The following is a 12,570-nucleotide window of genomic DNA, read 5'->3' on the forward strand; positions in this document are numbered from 1 at the left end:
CTCCTGCTGAGTTTCTTCGATGCTGCAGAAACTGATCTTTGTGTTTCTTTATACAGTAACTGAAGCCTGAGTTGCACGTTTCATAGTTCCAGGTTATGAATCAGTGGCTGGGTGTCTTCACGAAGGAATTCAAGTAAAACCATGCCTGGAAATAATGCACATAATTTTGGGAGTAAGTGAACATTGGAAATGTATCAACGCTTTGCAGAGAAAAGCAGTGAAAAATGCACTGTTTGAGTTAAGGGATCAAATTATCTCAAAACTACGTATTAAAAAAAAATGTGATTCACCTAACACCTATAAAAGACCTAATTTAAAACAAACCAGGCTTGCTAACAGCAAGATACTCCTGATATTATTCGTGCTGCAGTAGTTCCTAGAAGCCCCAGGTTCTCATCATGTCACATACTGCACAGAGTGGACATACATTTATTTATTTACAGGGCATTAGATTTCCCTGCTCCTGAGTGAACAGGTAAAGCAGTGATTACCAAGGACAGCACATACACCCAGGCAGTCAGCCACAGAAAGCAATTTTAACCTCAGCCTTTGTTTTAAATGCTCTTGTTTCACAATGAGCTGTCACAGCATGTTTGCCTGCTAATGAACCAAAAGCTCTTTGAATTCTGCCTCCCATTCTTCCCACACTGCAATTTTGCCAGCCCTGACTATCCCTTTTAGTGCTTTTTGTTTTTCTTTATAATTTTTCTTTTTTTCCTCTTGAACAAAACATTCTTGCTTAGGCCTGCAGTTACTTTGTAATTCCCGTACCATTTACTACATTTACTACTTGTCTCCATTCACAGAAGAAAGAAGCAGATCACTGTCACTGCTATGTGCAGACAGGTATTTCGGTGGAAACATATACTTGGTGGTCAGGACAGGGAGCTCAAGACAAGGCTTTTCGTCACATCCAGGATCATGGCGTAGGATACCATGCTCCTGAGAGTCCACATACAACCCAACCTGGTCCCACAAGTGGCTGTGCACTCCAGCCTATTAAATCCTCAAAGACTTCTATGTCTGAGGCCCTCCTCCAGTATAAGTGTGTCTGGCATGTGTGGCAGCATTCCGAGCTCTCCACATAAGCCAATCCTTGCTTTTAGCATTGTAAACCACGGAGTCAGCCTTTGCTTTTCTGTATCATCTTGAGGGATTTTACACAAGAAAGTCTGTTTTCTTTGGGCTCTTGTATCAGTGCAAGTCCTTTGGCAATTATCACATTTAACCTTTCTGCTCCCCCAGATGCTCACTGGGGAAAAGCACATATTGAAGAAGTGATGTTATGCAAGCACAAGGTTTTTTTAACCTCGGCAATTTCACATGGGGCCCATTATATCATATGAGGAAGAACAACTGAGTCATTTGTAAGTATAGGAGTTAAAGCATAAAAATAGACGATAAATCCTTGCCTTGAGCCCCAAACTCATCCCTTCTCCCTCCCCTTCTGCCTTTCCATTATGCGTGGGCTTTCCCCTGCATTTTTTCTTGCCTGCATTATACTACTATATGCATCCCACCTAAACCTTACTTCATGACAACGTGAAAGGGATTCCATGGCTCTCCCTTCTTCCCCCAGGTTAACAGAGGAGACAGGTCTGCCTGGGCAGCCCACCAGAGTTCTGGGAGTGCGGAGATAAAGAGGGTCTCTTGCAGCCAGGGCTGGGGCACAGGAGTGAGTGAGCAGCCTGGGGTGGGCATGAGGAGGTGCTGTGGAGGCTCTCTGCTGTCCAGCAGTGTGGTGACATGTGGGCACAGAGGTGTCGGTGTCACCATGGGGCAACTTCATGGGGTACCTCCAGCCATTCTCAGCACTTCACAATAGAAAAGGTCTCTTTCAAGCTCCTATTTTCTTCCAAATCCTCCTTCCCTGACCATCAGACTCCACAAAACACACATTTTTTGTAGCTACACACACAAATAATGGAGAAATAAAATGTTCAGCAACTCTCTGGCATCTTTTCCAAGGCAAGTGGAAGAGAGAGTGGAAAAATGAAAGAGATGCGATGGTTCACCAGACTTCCCCCTCTCCCTCTTTCCAGCTCTTGACAGGAGTCATCTGGGCTGCCCTTAGGGGGCTGGCATGCACATCTCAGGTACCTGAGTCTGTTGGTACCAGCAGAACTCCACTGGAGAGATGACAGAGTCCCAGCTCTGCCCTACCTTGCAGGGCTAGACCAGGCAGGCAAAGGGCATACTGACTGCTGTCCAAACCCTCATGCCAACATGGTGGTGATTCCCGCAGCATCCCATCTTCCTCCAATCTGGGGCCACCAGCATCATCTCTGCAAGCAGCCCTCCATGGGCCAGCTCACAGAATCAGATGTGTTTAAGCTGAGACTGTAGCAAGCATGGGACTTTCTCTTCTAGCAAAGGCTTCCTCTCAGCAAAGTCACCCTCTGTTTTCTCAGCTGCACCTTAAAACGACAAGCACTTAATAAAAAAATAATATAGAAGAATATAGAAAGCAAGAAATGCCTAAGTACTGCACATCACATTCCAAACTGCTGACTGAGGGATCAGAAAAAAAACTGTATTAATGTTTAAGAGATGGGGAGGGAGGTGCTTTTGGCTATGAGGCAGAGAACGCAGGGCTGTGACTCAGTCCTCCTGCTGCCCTACTGCCAGCCCAGCCAGTGAGTTACTTCTGCCCCGCTCTCCCTGGTGTTCCCTCTCTGTCTTCCCTTCCAAGTGCCTCAGGTAGACCTGACACACAGGGATGCCCAGTGCGACCAAGGCTTTGAAACTCCTCTTCTGTGTAGGTAAGAAAAAAAGGAGAATATTTCCTTTAATCCTTGCCATGAGCCAGATAGAATTACACCAGTTTACAACAGATGAGTTTCAACATGGAAGAAAGAAAATAAAGTAAAACAGAGAGATATCAGATAAAAGTTCTCAGCTGGAGGTCTTCTAGGCACTTAGTACCATTTTTACTCTACCACACACAAGTTTTACACTTCCAGGGATATCAAGCAGTTAATACTAATAGCAAATAGTGTACTATTCCCATAGTAGAATTAAACCAAGAAATTAAATAAGAATCTGCCTTGCTTTGAATTGTGGCTGAATTTAACCATTGGATGTCAAAGTCAGATTAAATAAAAAGAAAAAAAAATCAAAAATTCTTTATGTGCAACTACATATACACCGAGGACAGGAGTGGTTTTCTTGCTACTTGATGAAAGGGAATTAGCAGGCCAAAAGATCATTTTTAAGCTGTCTTGAAAGACAAACTTAAAAGAAATACTCTATAACCGGAGGGGAAGGTGGTAGGGTGGGATAGGATTTTCTTCTCCTGTTTATTAAAAACACACCTTGGGCACGATTCTAATCTGATTTAAGTATCACGTGAGGTGTATTTATTACATGGGAAAATTGCCTCGGTGCATTCACTGACACAGTTTGGACCTAGCCTGTAGAAGCTACTCTGCATGCAGACAACTCTCCAGTATGCAGAGATGAAGGGCGGGGAAGGCAAGAGAAGCCAAGAAGAAAAAAATCTGGGGGAAAGCCTCCTAAAAAACAGGAGAAGGTGGCATGAGCACAGATATTCTGCTCCTGAAAGCTTCAGGGCAGTGACAACCAAGAAGGGTGGGTCCACTGGCAGAGGGGAAGAGAGAGTATGAGGAGAAACTGGCGTCTGAAAGGTCTTGACCACACCATAAAACTGAGCAAATTATAGTCGGCAAAATAATGTGTGAAACAACCAGCTGTTCCTGAATGTGCCGAATTGTGCTGCTGCGAGGTTTTCAGGCTTATAGCTTGGAGGCACAGAAAGCCCAGAACAAGGAACAGGCAGCAAGACTCTGGTCTTCCAGATGGATCAGGGATCATCTGTGGGTCCCTAGGACTATGAGACACCCACTTCACAACACAGACAACTAGAAAACAATTCAAGGTGTAGGCAGTCAATAAGTTGCCTGGCAATGACAGCAATTGGGACCAGTTAGCTGAAGCACCTCACTGAGGGTGCAGTGGGTGGTGGAGAACAGCCTTCCACCACAGGGTTAACAGTCATTTGGTGACGGCTCCATCCGTGCAGCCGAACCCTGGCTACACCTCAGTGGAGCTATTGGACTTGACATCAACATGCCATGTGCATGGGACAAGGGAGGCAGTGCAAGAGAAACAGCCAGGATCTCATATAATCATGAATCTCTGCTCCAAAAAGAGGACTTATTATTCAAAAATAGCCAGTTTTCTGGGCAATAGCCCAGGGCAGTACTTTGCCAGAGGTCTGTAGAAACCAAATCCATCCTTTTCCCTTTACTGCCAGCTAAAGGAATTGCAATTGGCTCCCCATATCACAGTTACTTCTCTCTCCTAGTTACAAGGTTGAAGAAATCATCACAAATGACTCTAGGGGTAAATCCCAAATGACTCCAGGGGTAAATCCCAAATTCTCAGAGTAGATCAGTTGATTAACAGAAGACTGCAACCCGAGCAGTAAGTCTAGAATTACGGTCTTGGAACTGAAATGTATTCCCGATTCTTACAAACAGACACGCTTCCTTCGGAAAACTCTCCCCACAAACCTCTGGCTGCACAGAAAAGCACGTTTAGCCCAGTCTCATTCATAGTTGCAGCTGAAAGAAGTCTTCTGCAGTTCATAGTCCCATTATATGGAAGCTGGAGTTCAAGAGGATGAGGTTATGCCTACAGCAGTCAAACAAGGAGGGGGATGGTGCATGTGTGTGTGGGAAATATCATAAAAGTGGTATTAATTATTAATATTCACCCAAGTTCCTGAGGGCCCAGTGGGAGCTGGGCCCCCAGAGTGCTAAGTGCTAAGGCTTTTTCCATGCCAGGAGTTGGGGCGCTACAGAGAAATCCGTGAAGCAAGGGAAACCAAACATGCTCTCAAAGCAGCAGTGCCTTCTCAGTCAATCACTGAACAGCTTGATTACCTTGGTCAAGGCACAATGTTATGTGACTCCTGACACACCAGCTGATGAAGCCCTTGCCAGGGGTGTCCAGCCTGGAAAAAAACTGCCAGGAGCATTGTCTTAGAATGCAGCATTTGTATTTTTCTCCAGTTCCACCTCCTCTGCCCAAATCTGCAATCCCGTAGCACACCAGGTAGCACAGCTGGTGTTGAGGAATACATCCGATGCAGGTAGTTTGGTTTGCAAGCTGCATTTTGAGATGCAGATTGAGCTCTGGATGGGAGCCCAGAGAGACAAAAGGCGGTGAACTGCCAATCTTTTGCACAGCAAAGAGCACAAAGATCGGTGGCACCAGCAAGGGGGATGGACGCTGAGACACAGCAGGAACGGAACACTCGGGAGGAAGAGCGAGACTTGTGCTTGTGTAGACTGTGAGAGGATAAAAGCCTAGGGGTTCCTTGGTTGGGGGTTTCTCCTCGGAGGCACCAGCTCAGGCTGTTTCTGTGTAACTGCACTGTGAATAAACAGCTTTATGGAAGGAGACATCTGAGATTCTGCTATGGGAAACTTGAGGTTCAACTAGTAAGGAAAACTGGTCTGACTGTGTGAGGGGGGTGTGCAGGAAGTCAAGCGGGGCCCTAGAGCTGTCCACTGTGAAGGGACTTTGGTCCCAGCTGTGAAGGTCTCTGGTGCTGGGAGTGTGACTGCCAGAGAGTCTCGTGAATGGTCAGACTGGGAAGTTTCCTTAGTAGCTGGCAAAGGAGAACTTGCTGGGATAGTCTGAGCTGGAACACTCAGGTAAGGACACACTTTTTGGTCCCTGCTGTTCTACTGGTAGTACGAAGATCAGACTAGGTAGATGAGGTCCCTTTTGACATGACATCTACCAAAATTCATTCTGAAGTTGGCCAAGTCATTCTGGAACTTGGTTATAAACTGCAGACTATGTTGGACTTATTAGTAGTAGGCTTGCTACATCATTATTGTCTATTTTTCAGGATAAAACTACATAATGTATAATATGATACAAGAAATGCCTCATCCCAGGCCATGGAAAGCAATTTCAATTGGTGAGACTATAATGAAAGCAGCATTTTATGTCAGTTGCTGACATAAAAAAGCAAATCCTCTCTACTACCTCCTCAAAGAGATCCTCTGTTTTCCCTAAATTGGGTAAATGTACAGTATATGCCACATTAGGACATGGGCTTCCTACTTCAGGGGTAGAAATCCAGTCAAGTCTTCAGATGACCAAAGCACCACCTAAACTTTGGCAAACAGATGCATACGCAGAAGATACTGTATCTGTTGCCAAGTTCCGGTCCTGTACATACCTTCTAAAGGTGAATTCAGGGCAATTATTTATGTAAAAGCGTTATTCTTACTTTAGAAGTCATAAAGACAGAGGAAATCATGGCAAAATTGGTTAGGAAGGGTACTGAAGAAGATTTCTGGTTCCCCCCCCCCCCCCCCCCCCCGTGCTGAAGGAAAAGTCATATGTATCTGATTAGTGTGGTCGTTGGCTCTGTGACTGAGACATGTATATTAGCATGAAAGAAACGATATATTGATTTTTTATGTTACCAGTTTACTTCTTACAAAGCTGCATGGTCCAGAAGGGTAGATTGCAGTTGCAGCAACTGTATTTGTTATTAATTAGATCTCTGGCTGCAGCTTAAAGGGTGCATTGTATCTCACAGGTCAGACTTTCCCGCTGCCAGTGCCACCAAATATGTAATTGACTCCATAATTCACTTAAATTTTTATGGCAAAATACTATATTGAGCACTACCTGACACTCCTTTCTACATAAGTTCCTTACAGTGCACATGATAATAATGACTTATTTAACCTTTGCATATATGCATTTTTTTCCCATGCAGAGGCAATCCATTGAAATCCAGATTTTTTTTTTTAATCCATAAAAAACAAGTATCTTATATTTCACATGGACTTCGTTGTGACTGTTAAAGACATCCTGGAAGAAAACAGCAATGCAGAGAGACTTGTAACTCAATGCTCCTTCTCTCTTGCAATATAAAATTAATGATTTATTAAGAAGTTCAGCTGATCTGACTAGTAATGGGAAAACAGTGCCTTCCAGTCTGCCCCATCCAATTCCTAATTAGGTACTGCACATAGCTGAATTACTTGGGAAAAGACCTATGGTTCGTGCAGTTACTGTAGAAAACTCACTCATGAGCTGTCTGCTGCTCCACCAGGTAGTTTGGTGGTATACACTGTGGTACAAATTCCATGAATTAACGTCTGAACATTTAATGGCAGAACTGCATGAAAAAGAGAAGTTAAGAAATGTAACAAATATAATTAAAGACGAGGAATATTAATTAAAAGAAATCCATATATGGTAGTCCAAACACACATTACTGTTCTTTCCAATTAAAGCTAAATGAATTTTCTTCAGATTCTTCTTCTCAGACACAAATGAGTATTCTCCTTCAGATCAGGATCAAGTACACTTAACATGGTAGTAGACCTTTACTTTATTTCAAAAATCCACAAAGTTACATGACTATAGAAATAGAAATTACAGCTCCACTCTGGAAGTACACATTCTTAAGGCTACTCATCTCTCCCAAATATTGCAGGAAAGGGGTCATGTAATGGAAAGCTAAAGTTGTAAATGCTATGTCAGGTGTGGCTCTGACAAAACATTAATTTTTCTTCAGCAGATTGGGTTCACTGTCTTAGCTTCAGCTACTATATCAGATCCCAGAATGACAACATGGATCATGAAGAATTGTCAGTCACTTACAAGGAATATTTAAGAGAGAGCTATGAGTTCCTCCCACTTTCCGTGGGATAAGTGCTTCATAAGATTGGTTTCCTGAGCCAGAGGGAGGGAAGAAGTCTGCTTTGAGATGACCCTGCTCCACAATATCTCTATATATAATTTCTGTTTTATAAGGGAGAAATCAAAGTAAAGGTGACTTGTCTGATGTTACATGGTGCTAAAAATAAAATCTAAGCATTCCGAACCATGGTACAACAGCAGCCTTTCCATAGCACCAACCCATTTCCTCTCCAGTTTAAGAATCCCAGGAGGAAGACAGCGTCCTTGGGCTTTAGGAGACAGTAGCTTCTTATATTTACTTTAGATGAGAAAAAAATGTAATGGTCTAACCCTGAAAAAATTCAACCTTTCCACCTGCTACCCTCCTACAGACCTGCATTAACACAGAATACACCAGGTTAACAGTTTTCTACTAAATGGATTTGCAGCCTCTTAACATTTTCAGCCTTATGACAAGTGAAATTTCATTTTATTCACAGCAACTTGTTTTCTTAAATACCTGTCATTGATTGCCTCAGAAACATCTCATGGGCTGTGAGGGCTCTGAAACCACTTCTCTGGAGAACTGCTTGTCAAGTGATTTTATGCCCTGGTCTTTTACACTACAATGTAAATCTTACAGTAAATCTAAAACAAACTTTGTATACAGGTGGACCTGCTTACTTCCAGAATTAATTACTTCCTACCTTGTCACGTCTTCACCATTTTTGATTTCCGAAACACTTATCATCCATAAGGGCTTTAGATGATTATTCCAAAATGCTTGCATTGCAGACGTGCTTGCTCTCCCAGGACAAAAACCAAAGCAACCCTCCCTCCTCAAACTCTACCACGCAGAATATTGCTCCCTACTAAGATCACTGGTTAAAAGCTATACTTCAAAATGGCAAATATAATAGACAGATTATGTCTGTTAAAAGCTCATATGAACTACAAAGTAGCAAGCAGTAAGTAAGATTTCTGTGCTGATACCTTAACAGTCTTAGACAAATGCTTTTCTCTGCCTAAGAAAGACTTCTGACTAAGGATGTCTCTGCAGGACTTTACTCAGAGGCAGCAAATCTCCTCTACTTTCACCCGCAGCTGAAACACAACAGACACGTTTGGGAAGAACTGAGCTCCTGGGAATGGTTTGCATGGCCATCAATCTCAGCCCTGCACCAACTCCTTGAGCAACTCCAAGAAAAAAACATCAAACAAACCAACAAAAAAAAATACCCTTCCTGTGCTCCTGTGCTATTGTCTGTATTTAATCTGTAAGATGAAGAAAATATTAACTTCTTATTAATGTAAAATGTCTGACAGTCTGTGAGAAGACCTGAACCACTACAGATGTTACTGCAGGCTGCTGAAAATCCATCACTGGCTGCCATCAATAAAGCAAAACTCCTCTGTGAGAAAAGCCAAAATAATTGTAACAATTAAAATATATATATCAATATAATTATGCTATATATACATGACTCTTTTTTGACTTTTATTTAAACTAAAGCAAATTGCAGTTATTCGATATCCAGATTTTGCTCAAGAAATCACAAAAACTTAATTTTATTGTTCATTCCCTTCCAAAGACACACTCATTTTGGAAAAAACAAATAAAACTGAGAATTTACTGAATAGTGAGCAAATCTCATCTCTTTGACATTTCAACTTATATGGTGGGACTAGTCTCTCTTCAGCTTTGAGGTCCTACGTGTCAGGTCTGGTTGAGCAGTTGCCAGTCAACCAGACATCCCCAGCATGTGGTGACCTCCAGCGAGGGTGTCGAACTGCCCATAATGGAGTAGCATGTGCCTCTGAGCAAGGCTCCTCTTAGGAGGTACAAGTTCCTAATGGCAGCTCCAGCTGGTGGCCCTTCTACCACAGCAGGGTCCTGTAGGCAACTTCCAGGGGCAGACAGAGAGAGAAATACCTTCTCTCCCTATTAGAAGGCACTTACAACTTATGGCATGGAAGAGGAAAAAAGGAAATAAGTCTTGAAAACATAACTTTGAAGTGCAATCTTTCTTGAGATAAGTGCCTGGGTTTCTAGGTTTATTCAAACTACCCAGATCTCTTGGGTTTGTGGCAAATGAGCTGTGAAATTTCCAAGGCAATTGCCTGTTATGTGGTTATCACTATTACAGGGAGTGTAGGAAGCAATCCAGAGTTGTTTTTTTCTTGAATCCCTACATGGGTAGAAGTCCAGGAGACAGCTACTAGTTGGTGTAATGACTGCTATTAAAATAATAAAATAAAAAAAAAATCTGTGTCCCTTTTTTGCTCTGCTCCTTCCAATTTTTTTCCCTCCCCCCTCAGTTTGGTGCCTTATGGTGACATTTGAACTCCTGTGCAGTGAGAGTAAATGTGCCCCTGCAATTTCGTAGTGCTGTACATCCACTTTGCACAAGCATAAATTATTTAACAGTGTTCGAGACAGCAGCAATCAGGTCAACACCATCACCCTCTCACAAAGATGGTGCTTTTTGCTCGTCTTGTTCACTAAATCTGAAAGGTCACTGCAACTGGAAGCATATGTTTATTCTTTTATATGGAAAATATAATACTACTTATTTCCTTCCTGAGAAGCCAGAAATGCTGGAACAACCATTTCTTTCACAGTATTACTACACTTCTGCTTCTAGTCCTGTCCGGAATCTAGAATTTCAAAAGGGCATAGAATAATGGAAAAGTTACCATGAACGTTTCTGGAAAGTAAAAAAGGGAAATATTGATTTGAGTTGTCTCTAAAAATAAAAATCATTATGTTTTTAAAATCAGTTCATCCAGATTGCCTGACTTTATGGTCCTAGGGGCCATCATTCAGAGCAATCGTTACGGCTTCCCAATCAGCTCTTTTGAAAGGATGTTTTTTTTTGTTTTTTGATCAGCTTCGACTTATCACTGCAAAATGACAAAGAAATAAATCTATAAATCTATATTAATGATATGTACCTATACAGTTAAGCCATCTTTTACTTTTAATTTAAGCTATCAGAGTTTTTTGACAGAGCTGTAAGCAGTTCCATAAATTCTGTGTTTCTTCAGTTCTTCCCTGCATAACTCCTCGGTTCCTTTGCCAGAACTGAAACCAAGCTCAGCTGCTAAGACAGCAATTGTACAGGTCTATGGAACAAAATTTCCTAGTGTGTGTCAAGAAACTGGTTTGAGTCATTAACAAGGTAAAAAATCAGAAACCCCAGACTTTATACCAGAACTGCAGTTCTGCAAACTACAAATTAAGTATCTGAAATCTTTTCTGCATAGTTTGAGCTTTACTTATTCTAGCTCTGAGTGTCCCATGGGGCATTCCTGGTTATTTTAAGAATTTCTGATGGGCAACAACCTTGGCATTGCCCTGATATCTACATTACTCAGAGATCAGGGGTCTCACTGTTTAAAAGCTCCTTGCTTCCATAAACATAGAAGTGATATTTGATGCATGTGATACCTGGAGACCAAGGGTGAAACTCTGAACTTGTGAGTCTTCATGGAGCTTTGCTCTCACTGTTATCCATGTGATCAACAACATTCCTACGCAGGAGTGATAGGTGAAAGGAATGAAGGGCACGAGGAAAAGGCTTTATAACGAAAAAAGCAAATAGGCCAAGTTTTGCTCTTGCGCATGGCTTCTAGCATGCCAGAAAAAAAAGAAAGCATCTTCTCCAGACATACTCACTCTAGTGTAATGATGATAAATGAAAATATGTTCTATTTAGCATTTAATCTTGTTTTTTTTTTAAATTAAAAGCTTAAAAAGATAAGTTCTTTCAGACAAAGAAATAATTCCTCATTAAAGTGCAATAGATCTCTTACCGTAGTACCCTAAGTATGCCTGCTGTATTCTTACAGAGCAGATTCCTCTCTCTTTTTCCCATTCAGCATTTTACTCTACAAGTTATGCTCTGAAAATGAGCATGAAATGAAGAGCTGGATGCTAGCTGGATGAATGGCAATAGCAAAACTAGAGCAAGAAGCTCAGGCACCTACAGTGCATTGTAAGCAGGTTTTCTTTAACCTCTGGCAAGAGCTTGCAGAGCAAGTACCCAAATTCAGTCTAAAGAGGAGAGACAAAGTACTTAGCCACAAAATCAAAAAACACCAGACAGATCAGTACCTTGTAAAGATATTGTCAGCGTGACTAAGACTTTCTTTTTCCGTATTTAATTTTTTTTTAACCAATGGATGTTTGTATGGGATAAAGGTTTTTTCCCTTCATTGGAATTAAATAAAAAAATAAACCTCTCTTTATTCGTTATTTTTACATTTCTCCTAATAAAGAGGTCATCCACAATTTCTTCTTTTATATTTTTCATCCAAAGAAAATCACTTACAAGCCACGGAAAAATGACCTTCGAGCTCCATAAATCAATATGACAGGTGATTCAATCAGCCACATGCCTTCTCTGATTTAAGCAGCTGCTGACTCTCATAGAGCATGCTGAGTGCAGGTCCCAGTGGCCCTGCGAGTGATGAAGAAAGCAGCAGGTTTGCACTTTTAAAACCACCGAAGCCTGGCTGAGGAAATCACTGACACAAGTGAAATAAAAGGGACTGAATATTTATTTTGCATGAGCTGCTGGCACTGCACACACCTCCACATTGCATTTTCTCACTCTGTATGCTCTGTCAGTATCTCTGGAGAAACTGCAACTTCAATGGGGATTTTGTTACTAGGAAGTGATACTCCAAGTCCATGCCTGCAATTTTACTGTACTTCCCAGGTATGCACTTCATGAACTTTAAGAGAGCAACAACAAAGGTAGGGGAAATACTGTTTAAACTCAAATGGGAGAAGCAGAACTGGACAGGCTGCTGAGTGCCAACAGGAGACCCTCACATGGTGTGTCTAATTCTCCTTAAATTCAGAGTGGCTCATTGTATCAGAAT

Source organism: Pseudopipra pipra, chromosome 1 (genome assembly GCF_036250125.1).
Source record: "Pseudopipra pipra isolate bDixPip1 chromosome 1, bDixPip1.hap1, whole genome shotgun sequence".
NCBI classification, from domain to species: domain Eukaryota; kingdom Metazoa; phylum Chordata; class Aves; order Passeriformes; family Pipridae; genus Pseudopipra; species Pseudopipra pipra.